Source organism: Sinohyriopsis cumingii, chromosome 16 (genome assembly GCF_028554795.1).
Source record: "Sinohyriopsis cumingii isolate HCF-2022 chromosome 16, ASM2855479v2, whole genome shotgun sequence".
In the NCBI taxonomy this organism is placed as follows: domain Eukaryota; kingdom Metazoa; phylum Mollusca; class Bivalvia; order Unionida; family Unionidae; genus Sinohyriopsis; species Sinohyriopsis cumingii.
This window is the reverse complement of record NC_142976.1, coordinates 23,970,801-23,986,761: the sequence shown is the minus strand read 5'-3', so window position 1 is coordinate 23,986,761 and position 15,961 is coordinate 23,970,801. Positions and strand designations below refer to the sequence as shown.

The following is a 15,961-nucleotide window of genomic DNA, read 5'->3' as shown; positions in this document are numbered from 1 at the left end:
AAATTTCTACGATATTGACATTTTTACTACTGTGAGCTTTTGAAAGAATTTATATTTTAGATGTAAAAAAAAATGATTTTCTGATCTGTTGCTGAAAAGGAAGCTGAAAGTGGTGCTCATAACTGAATTTCGAATCAAACAAATTGATAACGTTGTACACTGAATAAAATTCTCGAAATTTCTCACATATTGAAATGTAGCCATTTGAAGACAAATTTTACCATGCAAATATTGTGTCCACTTTGGAGTTTACAAAGGTGAATACATTGGAACATTTCAATGCTAACTGGTATGTTATTATGTCGTTATAATCCTCTAGAACAATAAACACATTTATAATATATGAGGATATCTGGAATTTCCTAAAGAAAGACCGGAACCCACCTTTTTGTTTTGAACTTAAATTAATACCAATATTGTTGTAAAAGTGTCCTTCTAGCAATTTAGCTAAAACCGTTTGAATGACAATATCACAAAGGAACGGAAAATTAACATTACAATGCAAAGAGATAAAGTGTTAACAACGAGAGAGAGAGAGAGAGAGAGAGAGAGAGAGAGAGAGAGAGACTTTAAATATACACTTGCGCAACATTACACCTTTGTAAATTAAGATTGGCAACAGCTACAACCTAATCCATAGTGTTTCTCAATTTCTACAAATAAAATGTTTAATTTAAAACAACGTGTCACGGACGGGATTGTAAAATATATCTTTAAAATAAAAATATGAAAGTTTATTTAGACTGGGAAAGATAACATCATATCTAAATAAGAACGTGAATTTGCTGTACCCTAAATATGTAACTCGTTCTTTGACATTTTATGGACTGTTTGGCTGAAATCCGGAAAATATAAGTAAGTGAAAGTTCTGTTGAGCTGCATTTCAACATGTCGGAAAAGGTACTTTCATACTAGACTGAGTTTCCTTACTTATTTTAATCCTTGGATTTTTTCACACGTTTTTACTTTCCATTTCTAAGGCAAAAAGTGATACACATAAATCATGGAAGAGGTTTTCAGGAAGCTTGTGAGGGTGGTGTTTTTTTTTTTTTTCTTTGTTTTTATGTCCCTACCTGCATTTATGAACCATAATATTTTAAAGACATCTGTAAAATGATTGCCCATCTTCACTTTTGGGCAGCTATTGACTTTAATCCAACGTGAATATTCCGCCATATTGCCTTTCTATTCAAATTAATTAATTGTCTAATTCCCGTTTTTAATTTTATTTCATAACTATATTTATGCTACTCTATATTAGAAAATTAACTTGTTTCGATACTATAAGATTGTCATTCAAATTAAGTTAATAAGCGATATTAAAACCCTTACAGAGTTTATATATGCAGTGTTGTAAAGTAATGATTTCAGAGCCCCAACTCGGACCATATTGATTACACATATGGGAAATAAAAAGTTATAACAAATATTTTCATCTTAATAAGACAGTTTGAAAACTAATCAAGCATATATATAATTGCCACCTATCTAAAACGGCAACAAGTATTGTACCATGAGGAGTCCGGTTTATGGAAGTTCTTCTGCAACGTTATTAGATAGGGAAGCCAAAGTCTAATATAATAAGGGGTAGCAAAGTTCACATTATTTGCCAGTACCAAGATACATGTTGTAAAGATTCACTTATCCTTTTCAGAAAATATTTCACAATATAAATTCTCTTCGACACCTACCTGAAAGTAGAAATGTTGATGATCGCCGTTTTAGTGCTTGGTACGTGCTTTACACTTCAGGTAAGTCCTCACCGAAACCACGTTTTAACAGAGAGAAAATGGCCAGAAAAGACACTAGGTAACTATTGAATACAAATAACGCAAAGGAATAAGTCCCACGGGTTTGATTGTTATCATTTTCCCGGTAATAAATAATACATGAGATGAGCTGGGACTATACTCTGATAAAAGAACTTGGCGATGCGACGCTCACACAAAAAGTGGAAAAGAAAGACATATTTTGCAAGTAAATGATTTGAATAAAACAAAAGAGAAGAATGCCTTCAAGATTTATTGGCATATCTTGCATGTGATCGTGGTGTATTTGATCTTGTCTACTTTTATGTAAATATGTTCTAAATGTAGAGTGGAAGAGTGACTAAACCAAGAAAGCGACTTGATTGCGTGAATGAGTACAATCGTGTAACTGCGGTCAAGTTGTTTTTCCCATTCTGGCACAATGAATTATGAAAGTATTGTGCAAGTGCTCAGCATGTAGAAACAAGTGAAAAACTATCTGTTATATGTTTAGTATCTTGCCTTGCAGTCTATTTTTTTTAGCATTTAGTCAAATGTGAATGTGGCTCATTTTGCTTACATTTATTATTTTCGTATATTTTCCTTCCCAGGTTAGACGTATAGTAGTAGTTACTCTAGATCTGCCGTATATGACGTGTCTATAGTTTATTTAGTTCCGTGTTTTTGTTTTGTTTGTTTATTTTTTTTATTTTTTGTGTAAAAAATTTTATTTGCATATAATTCAATAGCTTTGCATGCATTTTCAGTTGCTTATATGTTTTGTGTATTCTACTATGTATCCCTGTAATGGCGGTTTACTTGTTCGAGATGACTCTGTCTAGTGATATAAAAGATTTAAGTGTATAAAATCACTCATTGGATAAAGCGTTCGTCCTGTGCGCATGTGCATAGCGTTTTTCAACTTTTTGTCGTTGTATATTTACAATCTGTATGCATGTAATATGGTATCATAAGCATGCATTTGCTTGTGCACTCATGCATATTTTCCGTTACGTTTAATTTTATAGCAGATTATGATTGTAAATTGATTTCTCTGCAACGAATCTTAAAACATATTTTAATTTTAAATCAATGGGATGGTAGGTTTTATTTTTAGCACAGAAAACAATATTTGTAATAACGAGTCACATAGTAAGATGAGTATGTGTATGTGTGATCTGGGTTTTTAACATAGCTTAAAATGTTTTTCAGTCATACCGCTACAATGTCTGCAGTGTGGCAGTTTATAGTGATGTCTAGCACTAGGGCATCATGCCGCAGACATTTAGCATGATATCCTGACACCAGGCCGACCAGTCCCAACACTAATCTCTTAATGCTGAGCCCCTAGCGAGGATGCTGTCAGTATCATTTTTATAAGTCTTTGGTATGACTCGACCGAGGTTCGAACTCGCGAACTCCCGCATCCGAATCGGACATTCTAACCACGAGGCCACCGGAGCGGTAAATGAAATGTGTATGTATGTATGTATGTATGTATGTATGTATGTATGTATGTATGTATGTATGTATGTATCAATTAATCATGTGCAACAACTTTTCCATTTGATCTGGAATGAATAGATTTTTGCATTTTTTGTCGTTTCTACGAAATTACGTGATTATGGGCTGGATTTATGTGCCGGTTCTACATGAATTACATCGATTTCAGCTGCGACGGAGCAGCGTACTGTTGACATCTGCAAGTGTTTTTCTGTTCTGTCATTGAATGTTTGAAATCATAATATGGGGAAAATATGAAGAGTTTCAATTGCAACGATCGAAAAGACGCTATGGAATATAATGTTTATTTCATTTTGAGTGCAGCAAGGAGAATGTAATTGCACTTGGAATATAGTCGTGATTATAGTACAATTTCGAATCAAGCTTGAGAATCCGTGACATGGCTCATGTAATTCGGATTTACAGAACTAAGAAAGTATATTTTGAGAAAATTCAGGATGTAAAACTGTAAGTATATTTTGTAGCATTCTTATTAACAGCTAAAGAAGACAGTTAATGCCTTTTCACTTGCATGCTTTTAATAAGGACCCTGTGTGGCGTCTATAGCTTGCCTAATCCGAAACATTGTGTCATAAAAGTTAAAGCGTAATGTGCCAAAGCAGATGGTATGTGGCAGTCCACGAAACATCTGCTTTAGTTCATTCAGTTGGTTTACTTTATCCACAGACAAATAAAATATATACAAAGTGCTGGTGTCTAAGTTCATTGATTGTTCATAATAGAAAGTAGTTCTTGTATTCACGTGAGTTCAATATGAATTGCACACGAGTTCAATATCGTAAAATACTGAACGATACTGACAATGAAAAGTTAACGGAGTTATTCCCTTCTGGTATACCTGCTTCCTTTTCACTTCTGCAATAGGTGGAATGGGCATCATCTTTTTAACACAAACGTTGTGTTCTTCTCTTTGGAGAGCGGCAGAATGGGTCAACAAGGACGCTGCAGTCTTACTAGGAATGGTTGCCGCTGACGGCTTTTAAAAGACTTCTCGTGCGTATTCTTCCTCTGACATCCGTGCTGCTACGTCTGTCTCGGTCTCTGGAGATGATTGTAGTGGTGGCGATTGGCCTTTCATCGTGAGTAGTGAAGGGGGACACTTTACGGACAATGGGAATTAGCATTAAAAACACCCTTGGGACACTTTACGGACAATGGAAATTTAACATGGAGAAAAATCGTGGGACACTTTACGGACAAGGGGAATTAACATGGAGAAAAATCGTGGGACACTTTACGGACAAGGGGAATTAACATGGGAATAAATCGTGGGACACTTTACGGACAAGGGGAATTAACATGGGAATAAATCGTGGGACACTCTACGGACAAGGGGAATTTAACATGGGATTCTTTTTTTTAAAAAGTTTTTTTTAAAATTTAAATTTAAATTTAAATTTAAAAAAGGGTAGGCAATTCAAAGACTATCTCTTTTCGAGAAATATGGCTGGCCCTGAAAAGGGCCTTTGGGTTTTTTCTTCTTTTAACTTCTTAACTTCTTCCACCATCCTCTTATTTTGTCCATCATTCCTTTCTTCTTTTTCTTTTCTGTTTCCGGCAACCAGTCCGGGTGGCCCATGGCCCGGAACTTCTCTTGGATTTTCATCCAGTTTTTGTTCAGTTTTTCTAATTCATCCTTTTTTCTTCTATTTTCTTCGTCTTTTCTTTCATTGGACCACTTTTCTTTGATCTTCTTGACCTCTTTGGTCAGCACATTCCTCATTAGTTCTTCAGCTTTCTTAAGTTTTTCTAACCCCCACTTTGCGAAACACCAATCTGTCCATTCTACAACGTCTTCTAAAAAGCACCTTGCACTTGTCACATTATCTATTGCTTCTTTTAACTTACCCACTTTGACATACGGTGGGTTAATTAAACCTCTGATTCTCTTCTCCTCATCCTCTATCATTTCTTTCACGATGTTTACGGCTAAGTGCAGGCTCTTTACTTGTCTTGAGACGAAGTCTTTTGTCACTTCATACCTCCATTCCTGTTCAACCCTTTCTGCTACACTCAATCCATCTACCATCCAATACCAACTTCCCATATGATCGTTGTATAAAGCTGAAGCTGCTGGCATCTTCTTGTTTGCTTATTCCGTAGAATGGGTTCCAATGGCCAACACTGTTAGTTTTATACTGAAAGTGCGTATGTGATGGAAAACATCCCCCTAAAAAAACATAAAATTGATCTTACCTAGATCATGACCCAACAACGCGCGGACGTGAAGGAAAACATCCCCTACTTTTTTCATTTCATTTCATATAATATAACCCAAACTATACTCTCCCCATTTGCTAAGAAACAATAAAGAAACCCATAATCTACTATTCTCACCAACCTACTTTATCACATACAAACACAAACACACAAACAGATACCCTCACATTTTTTTAAAAAGAGTTAGTGTTTATTTACACACTACTCTACCTTCACACATTGGCAAATTGATCGTTATTTCTTTTCTAGACTTTTGGGTAGCCCTGAAAAGGGCTGTTTTGTTTGGAACTTCATGGGCACCTGGTTAATGGTGGCACCTTCCAGGCCTGGCGCCACATACGCATCTTATCCCCCAGTTACTTTTTACCTTTTGGGGGAAGAGAGCAGAGGCAGGATATGTCGCTTCAGAATCCCAATTTTCGCTCTCTGGGATTTTGAAATTTATTCTTCTCTCCTTTTCCTCCTCCTCTTCTTTGTTTCTTCTTTCCTCTTTATATCTTCTTTCTTCTTCTTTATATCTTCTCTCCTCCTCTTCTTTGTTTCTTCTTTCCTCCTCTCTTATTCTTCCCTCCTCGACAATGGCTTCCGCGGCCAGTTCATTTAATATGCGCCTGGCATATTCCAGATGCACGTGAAGCTCCAACAGTTTCTCCAGTCTCGTGTTCATTTTTGGTGTTGATCAATCAACAAGGGTAGCTGGACTGCCGAACGAGTTTCAATTTATAGTGAAAGCGCGGACGTGATGGAAAACATCCCCTAATAACATAAAATTGATCTTACCTAGATCATGACCAAAAAAACAACAACAACGCGCGGACCTAAAAGAAACACTCGCTCACTTTTTTATGCTACCCATCACTTCAATAGACTATCCACATACGCAAGGCAATCCAATCTAACCCCAAATATACACCTCAAACAGCCCAAAAAAAACATCATTTTAATCTACTATCCACACCAACCTATTTTATCACTTACAGACACAATCACACAAACTCATACCCTCACATTTTTTAAGAAAGAGTTAGTGTTTATTTTCACACTACTCTACCTACACACATTGGCAAATTAATAGTTATTTCTTTTCTAGAGTATTGGTTAGCCCTGAAAAGGGCTGTTTTTTTGTTTTGTTTTGCTATGGCATTCTTTTTAGTTTCTAAGAATGCGATGTCCTCTGAGGATAGACTTTCTGGCAATAGGTCTGCTTCTTCGGAAAGAGAAGAAGAATTCTTTGGTGTCGATACGACAATCGACAAAGCCTCTGTCAGCTTCAGGTTGTTGCTGCTGCTGTTGTTGTTGCTGCTGTTGCTGCTGTCTCTGAAGTCTGTACTTCTCTGTCCATTCTTCTTTCTCCCTGTTCATTTCTTCTCTGAAGAGTTCTTCTATTAGGTCTTCAGTGATTTTTAACATTCTCACATTCTCTATTTCTTCTGGTTTCGGTATCAGACTGTGTCTGACCCTATGCAGATTCACGTAGGCTTCGTTGAGCTTAGCTAGTTTGGAGCACATCTTCTTAGGAGGATGAGTCGACAATGGATGGCTAGACTGGGAACAACCCGGTTCTTAAAGTGAAAGCGCGGACGTGAAGGAAAACATCCCCCACACGGTTTTCGAGCCGCAACGTTCATGAGAGGGATAGTAAGAAATGAAAGAGCATCAATCCAACATTCTTCTAGCTAAACAAAAGACAAAGACATTTTTTCAAAACACAACATTTTTTATTCAAAAATCACTTAACACTAAACAACAACTCTAACATTTTTAACAATATCCCAACACTATAACATCAAACAATTTTTTTCAAAACACAACTTTTTTTCTCAATTGACAGTCTACTTTAAGCAAGGCTGACAACGTTGTGAATGAAATCGTGATTTCCACTGTTGGAAATCATTAGGCCATTGATGGACACTACGTTTCCTAGCTTGAGACAAAAGATAAGCATAATGGTCACAAAACCATCGATCTACTTTCACATCGTTTCTAGCAGAAGAACGAGGATCGAAATGAGTCACTAAATGTTCTAAGGAATAGCCCAGGCTGCGATGATGCAGAAAATACACACAGTACTGTCCGCACACCAAGGAATCTGTGCCTTGTAATTTCACATTATTGAATCGGGTGGTTTGAGCATTTCTTTTCATAAAGTCGATGATATCGTCTTCCAAAGGGGGTAATCCATACGAATCGAAATATTCCACACATCCTTCTTGAGGAAAGTAGACGGCTACCCAGTGGGTTCCTGGGAGATGACTCTCGTCCGTGTTGATCACGTAAGCTTGATGGTTTTTAGGTTTGCGATGAGGGAGTTCATCTTTAGCACAGACGACAGGATTCCAAGAAGCCGTATACGAACTGTGGTTCAAAAGGTAATGAAGTTCCCAGGTATCCATGTTTTTTTCTTCTTCACAGGTAATAATAAGTCGTCAATTCGATCCTGACTTTTTGCTTGAAAATGTCTGACGAATAAACGGTTATTCGTTCTGTTTCCTCACTCTGATTCAGGAGAGCTTCGATACGATGGATCTCTTGAGTGGTTAATGGTGGACAAGAATGTTCACGCAAGTCTTTATACCACTGGTGCAACACGTCTTTGTTCGAGATGAGACTCCAAGCTTCGTCCAGATACTCGTCCAATTTTTCTTCTTGACTCAACATCAGGCATTTATCGTGTTGAATTTGACTGGGATGATCGTTTTGACATCCATAACAATTTTTCTTGATCAATTCCGTCATTTTGTCGACCAAGTGTTTGGCAAAACAGGAGACTAAATGGGCTTCTTGTTCTGGCCATCTCGACTTCATCAAAACTTCTTCGTCTTTGTCTTGAGATTCTTCTCCTTCCACAGTCTCCTTACATTCCATCTCCAAAGTTTCTCCACTAGGTAAAGAGGGATAACAGTCTTCCATGGCTTTCTAATAATCTAGAATGACTTCTCTCAAACTGTTGATTTCTATGGTATTATCGAATTCTGCATACAGGATGACGTTCAACGTTGGATCAGCAGGGTCTCGATTTGCAAACTGAATTTCCACACGAATCTGGCCAGATTTTATAGGGTGGAAATGTCCCTCGTCGCTGCCTTGGTCTGGAGTGAAATCGAAAGCCCACAAAGCGTAGCCTCCTGCATAATCCTCGTACGTAATACCGTGACTGGTATTGGTTCCTAACTGTCCGGTGGCTTCGTACAGGGACAAGTACGATCTCAAGTAATTGTTCTGGGCAAAGTTAGGCTCAAAGGGTCGTGTACACAAGGTCTTGCCGTCTCGACTGACTTCGATTTTGGACACGCTAGAGTGTCGAAACTCAAAAGGATTTTCGTTGTGAAGTCCATTGAAAGCTGAATTCCTGACGATACCAACGATCAAACGCTTGGGTAACTGTCCTTGGAACAGATGATCTTCGATCATGGATCGCTGTCCAACAGGAATGGTGAACGTTTTCACTTCCACACGTCGTATGGGATACTTGGCGGTCGTTCTGCTCAACGTCTGACTGATGTCGTTTCCCACTTTAGGTAACACTTCCACACGGCGTACGTAAAGTCTGGCTTCTTGGATAACAGTTTTGTATTCGTTGGCATGGGCCATCAAATGGAAAGCGGCAGTGCTACGATTCAGTCTCAGGCGAATATCAACTCCGTTCAGTAAATACTTTTCTTGTAACCACATGTCCAAATGCAAACGATCCATCAGTTCTAAACTACGTCCTTGCAGAATTTTAGTTCTACGTGTGTTAAACCCCACATTGTGAGGATTGTCATCTTCTGTCAGGGCTGTGTCGCTAAACGTGCCTGCACCTGCCGTGTCAGGTTTCCATACCACGCAAGCATCCAGATGAGTATTCTTGGCTTCTTTTCCGTACGTCAAGAGATTTTCCAAGTAGGCACGATATGGGTAAGTATCCATGCTGCTGCTGACCAGTTTGTTATTCAAGTACAAGTCCACTTCGCTAAACAAGGAATGCATGAAATTGTTGACGGGCGCTACCCTATCATTGGCTCCAGGATTGGTGTTGTCAGTTTTGATCACTTTGACTTTCAAATACAGGTAACTGCTATTCAGATCGATGTAATCTTCGGGTTGTCCTTTGATTTCGAACTCGATGGGAGCGGAATCCGTCAAAGAGGAGACGGGATGAAATTCCACCCACTGGGATTCTTGCATCGTCATCATGGTGGGGGGCATGGCAAACATATCCAGTTCCGTCTTGGAACAAGCACATGACTCTCGGTGCATCATTTTTTCTGTGTCTCAATAATCGAAAACGTCTAAGTCTCGAACGGTTCTTCTTTTCTTGGCTTTTCTAGCTTGAAGTCTGGTGAAAGGGTGTTTTCTTCGTCGTCTCTTTCTGCCTTGTCCTTGCTGAATGCCTGACTCGGTAGCGTGCAGGGCATTTATAGGTGTGTCTCGTCGGCCTAAAATGTCTTTACCCGTTTGCAGCAGGACATTTTTGCCTGCCCTCATGAAGGCTTCTTTAGGGTTTTGTTTGTCGATGATGACATTTTGGAGAAATTCTTTGCCTTGCGTCAGTGCCGCATCTTTCAAGGCGTGCAATCCGCGTGTCACCATCGGTTTCAACACCGGGGCCACCGAACGAAAGGCCGATTTTAACATGTCTCCTAAACCGTGTCCTCGCTGTCGTGCAACCCCTTGGTACACTGGATACATGACTTACTTACGAATCGTGAGAGAACCGTTTTCGAAAATGGAGTTTCACCGTGACTTTTCCTTTGGTAAATGGAATATTTTGTCCCAGATCTCCTTTTATAGTAATGTTGACCGTGTCCAAATACGACTTGCTGACTGGCAAATAGTGAGGATGGACAAATTCGCGGTGGACGTGGTAAGTGTTTCCACCTTCCTCGTCAGCGTTCGCGGCAGAATCCACTTTGAAAGGAATGACACGCAGTAACGGTACGGAGGTGTGTCCCACCACGTTATACTCCACCACATCGGAGTACACGAACATCAAATTCAGTCCTTGGTTCAGTTCTACTGGGGTACGAAATAACTTGCTAAAAGACTCGTTGTCGTAAACGATGGGTAATTCGTTGTTCTTGAGTATGCTCATTCTCAGGTTCATGTCTCCGCCCAACATGTCAAACAATTCAGGACAAAATAAAATGGACATGATTTTACTCCGCTCAAATTTCATCGAGAAGCGACGAGCTGTTTTGTGGTACTCCATGGTGACACTTTTGTTAACACGCTCCAAAGCTTTCCCAAACACGGCATTAAACCTGGAGGCTATGGTGCTGACCAAATGTTGACCACTAAAATAATAGCCTGGGGAAATGAAAAAGTGGTAGGTCCACTTTTGAGTTTTCTCATTATAGGTTTTATTGTCATATATGACTTTCTTATTCAACTCCTGTTGCAATGACTCGTCATGAACTTCCACATGAAAAAAATTTTGATTGGGAAGGACATTGAGGACTTGGGTCGGGTGAATGATTTCCACTAAAGCCACTTCCCAATGGGCTTCGTGATCTAAGGGGATGGCCTGAGGTAATTTGGCCGTGTAACAGCACAACGTGTTGTGGGGAAACACCTCCATGGAACTGTCACTGGGTAAGGTTAAGTAAAATTGGTTTTGGTGACTCATAATTCCAGAGTTCTGTGGCTGTCCGAGGGAATATTAGTGGATGTCAGAGGCGTGTCTCCGCCCAAAATGGGGTTCTGGTTGTGGTTGTTGGAGTGGTGACTGGCACTGGCACTGGACACAACGTTCCCGTTCGAGGAGAATTTCAGGGAAGGATTAGGAAGCAGGTAACCGATGCAGCTGCTCAATAAAATGGTCCACAATTGTTTGTCTCCTTGTTGCAAACTCAAATTGGCAATGGCTGCCCCGATGACACAATACACCACGAAGATTTGGCAGAAAAAGACGATTTGCGTTTTAGGCACACGTTCTCCACACCACACCCACAAGGGTTGTTTTTGTAAATCTTGCACAGAAGAACTAGGGGAAGAAGGAGTGGTCGACGTAGCTGCGTCTGATGTGTGAAAGGGCATGATGGTCACTTCTTCTTTTTATAGTCGATGACTTGCGAAGCGTCGATCCAAGAATCAAAACTGGGTGGATATCCTTTCCAACGTACTTTGACTTCTTTGACACGTCGTTTGCCCACTTTACGGGTTCTGCGTTCGAGAATGCTTTCGATGTCGTACACGTCGTCTTCTTTTTTGGTGACACGTTGTAACTCGGGCAAATAAAACGTTCCTTTGAGTACTTCTCCGTTCATATCTTCCAATTTATAGACGGCAGGATGACGACCATGTACTCGTCCAGTGACGCGAAACAGTTCGGTCGTCCAGTTAGGTAAGTAACCTTTGTCGAAAGTGCGTTTGGTTTTGCCAATGCGTACCCAATCTCCTACGGTCAACTCTCCACTTTTCTTGGGGACAGCCCTCGTCGGGGACGTACCGAACAGGCGCTCGAACACCAGCACTTCGTTGTCGGGAGTCACGTCTTGCGGGGAACGTCCGATGCTTCGATGGTAAGATTGGTTGTACGCTTGCACCAGGTGCGGTAAGATGTCGATGTACTTCAGAGTGTGGTGATGCGTAAAATATTTCCACATGCGTTCTTTCAAAGTGCGTTGAAAACGTTCCACGATGCTGGCTTTGGTTTCGGGATTCTCGGTGGTAAAAAAATGAATGTCACGTTTCTTTAATTCTTTTTGGAAAGCTTGGTTCAGAAATTCGGTGCCTTTGTCCGTTTGCCATCGAAGAGGGCGACGACCGCTTTGTTTCAACACCCGTTGCAGGGCTCGCACTAACTCGCTGCTGGATTTGGAAGTCAAGGGCACGACCCAGGCAAATTTGGAAAAGACGTCGATGACACAGAACAAATATTTGTAACCACGATTGTAGCTGGCCAAATGAGAGACATCGGCTAAATCGGCTTGCCATTGATGATCGATGCCTTCCACTCGGGTGCGACTTCTGGCAAACTTGCGTCGAATGGGTTTGTGTAAAGTGTAGGTAGCTTGTTCTTGTAACCATCGTTGCACTTGAGGTAAACGGAGACTTTTCAGTCGAGTTTTGGCAGCACGATACAATTTTTGAACTCCTGCGTAACCTGCAGGATGGGAGGGATCGTAGTAAATGCTGGCTAAGACTTTTTCCATTTTTTGTGTTGGTTGATGTGTTAATAAGGCACCCACTCTTGGAAGAGGCTACTCTTTTTCTCTTGGGGTATTTTCTTGGATTGCAAGGCTTTGCGTGTGCGGCCAGCAATAGGTGTCGAAGAGGAGGAGGATGTCTGAGCAGGGGATATCGGTTCTTGTTTCACTTCTGTCTTCACTTCTGTCTTCACTTTCTTTTTCTCTTGTGATGAAGAAGGGGTCGCCATCATCTTTTTAATCCATCCAATTCTGGAGGTAGGTAGTGTTGTTAACTTGCGTACTTTTTCTGGTGGAGTTAGAAACCCTTCCTCTTCTTCTTCTCCTTTTTCTGTCTTGACCACTGGTACTGGTACTGGTACTGGTGATGGTGCTGGACTTTTCATCAAGGTCTTAAAATCTTTCAGAGTGGGTAGAGCTGTTTCGTCTAAAGCTTTCTGGTGAAAGAGTTGCAATCGTTGCAAAAGTTGACCGTACTTTTGCGATTTTTCTGTTTCGGACAAATCTTGGCGATCCATCAAGGACTGCAATTCGTGTTGTTACTGGGACATTTCGCTCAAATTGGGATTGGGAGGTAAATGCGGGGTGCGTTGTTCTTGCCACCGATGGTATTCCATCCATCGTTTGTAAGGCACTAAAGCTAGTTTTCGTCCTTCCATGGGGTTGTCAGGGGTCGATTCTGAGATCTTGGGACTTCCGAGGGCCTTTTTATCTTGCTCCCATCAGTCCTCCCAACATAGTTCCCAAGACTCCTTTCAGTATGGGGCCTAACAAGAGAGGTAAAATGCCTCCACGTTGGACCAACATCTTCTTTTTTTGACGAATGGGAATTTTTTTTCGAACCATTTGGCGAAGAACGTGACGATGCTTGCTTAAGCATTGTTTCTGGTGTTTGGACAAAGGGATCGTGCCTTTCAAAACGTTCAAACAACATTCGCACACGGTATCGATGACCTCTTTGGAGGCCGTTTGAATGAGTTTTTTTCGTAGGGGTGGAGAAGCTTTGGACAGGACAGATAACAGGTCCCCATGTTTGGCTAAACGTGGTGGCAGTCCTTTCCTTTTCTTTCCTTGGGGTTTTCTGGAGGGTGACATCTTTGAGTCTTTAGGAGCACCAAAAAACACTGACACCCTACTCGTTCACAGGCCTTTTTTATACTGGAACGCGTCGCCACTGATTGTCTTTACGTTTTATCAGTTTGAGGACAGGCATGACACGTCGTGCAGGGGTACGTAACGGACTAAATCGAGCCAGTTCTTGCTTGGACAAATCCAGTAAACTTTGTAACATGCCCGATCTTTCATGGACTTTGATTTTGGGAGAAGGTACTTTGTGAGCAGCAGCCACTACCGCTAAATGGGAAGGTCCTGCCACTGGGGAAGTTCTTTTGGGGGTCATCAACGGAGAAGTTCTTGGTGTGATCAACGTCTCCAAGTACTCTTCAGTTCCTGGTGACATCAACGGAGAAGTGGACAAACGTGAGGCTGCCGGAGACGCTGTGGCAGGTCGTGGCTTGCGAGTGTAAGGTTGCGTCCTGGCCGAAGTGCCTCTCTTGCGACTAGTTTTCTTCTTCTTCTGTGGACTTTTCTTTTTCTGGGGACTTTTTCTCTGTTTCTTTTTCTGGGGGCTTCTTTTCTTTTTCCGGGGTGATGGTGGTGGTGTCTGGTAAGAGGAGGGTCCTGCCACTGGAGAAGTTATTCTTCTTGGGGACCTGGTCTTTTTCTTTTTCTTCTTGGGGCTTCGTTGGACTTTTGTCTTGGGGATAACTTTGGGGGCATTAGGATCCCATCTTAAGAGTGAGCGAATGATGACCCCTCCTAGAGTACCGCTCCCTCCAGGTTTCAAAATGATTTGTTTTTTGGTTTGAGTGTCGATGCGGGGATCGGCCAGTTGGACCAAAGCGACTTTGTTTCGATCGAAAAAGCGTTGGGTTTGATGAGGAATCTGAATGATTCCTTGGAGTAATTGACGTGCCGTCACCGTGAACCATCGTAAGACTTCTTTGAGACTAGCTTCTAAGACACGAGCTCGTGTTTGTGGATCTTTTTCTCGACTGATGCCATACAAGGCACGAATCAATTTGACGGGAAGATGGGACTGAAGGGACGTCATGTTCACACTGTGTGAGACAGACGAAAAAGGGTCTGAGGTTTTTATAGATTTTTTTATGGGGAGTGAAATGAAGTCGAGGACGGAGACGTGTACAGGACAGGCCCTCCGTCTTGGCACCAGTGGTGAAACAAGTGGGTACGAAATCGCAAATCCTCGGGAGTCGTAGGTTTCAAATCGACGAGTAAATAGGCGTGTGGCGTTTGAGTGGCATCGTCGTACGCCTGAGTCAGCCAAGGCGTTCCTAACTGTTTGGCTAAGACTTGTACTTGCGATTTATCTCGAGGGCTTTTAAACAAGACCACGTAATGCGCATTGAGACTAATGGTGCGATGGGCTTTACTTTGTTGAAACAAATTTTGGGTGATGTAAATGACACTGGCATTACGGTGATGCCCTTTGCGCGTAAACCACAATTTAATTTCTTCTTCGTCTTCTCCTAACATGTCGTCGAAAATGACCAAATGGGTTAGACGGGAGTCAGAGACGATGCCATCGTCTTCTTTAAGAATGCCTTCCACAAACACGATGGAATCGCCTTGACTTTCTCGCAAGAGGTTGTACGCCGATTGCCACTCTTTGTAACACCACACGATCCGTTGAGGGGGCCGATCGATCAAATGATGTTTATGTTCGATCAAACGTTTGACGAATTCGGTTTTGCCTGAACCGCTAGGTCCAGCAATGAGCATGTTAAAGGGATGGCGAAGATACAAAGCCTCCCAACTGGCACGATCTAAGTGTTCGTCGATGACTTTGACAGTAGAGGAAGAGGGAGCAGAGACAGCAGAGGTAGCCATGGTATGAGAAATGTCACTTGTGACACGAAAAAACAAACAAGACAAGAGTTTATATACTTTTTCAGAACACGTTTATTGAATGTTTCAAATATGAACACGAAAGACAAAAATACATACAACCCAAATAGTGATGTACAGGAATATAAAACACAGCAAAGCGATCAAAGTGGAATATAAACAAGTGTCTGTACAACATGTTTTGGGTAACCAAGATGTCCTAGGGACAGTGTGTAATGTTCTTACAGTCTCTACATGAGGTATTGTCACACAAGTGTCCTCCCGGAATGACCTTTCAGGCATGTCCATGACAGTCCTGTCCTGAAGCGAGTGGTTGTTCTCGGTGACGGGTTCTTCTGGCACCGTCACTAACACGGGTTGAAAAGTAACTTTTTTCCTTGAACAACTCTTGTGCATACTGGGCCACTTCTT

At 41.2% G+C, this 15,961-nt stretch overlaps 1 protein-coding gene across 1 annotated transcript in view; it reads right to left on the bottom strand.

Moving 5' to 3' along the window:
- Positions 1-1,916, bottom strand: part of LOC149780080 (contactin-like) — a 302,136-nt gene extending 300,220 nt beyond the window's left edge. Inside the window, exon 1 of the mRNA XM_089936841.1 lies at positions 1,692-1,916. The gene's annotated coding sequence lies outside the window, so the exon portion shown is untranslated. The remainder of the gene's footprint in view (positions 1-1,691) is intronic.
- Positions 1,917-15,961: the final 14,045 nt, after the last annotated feature.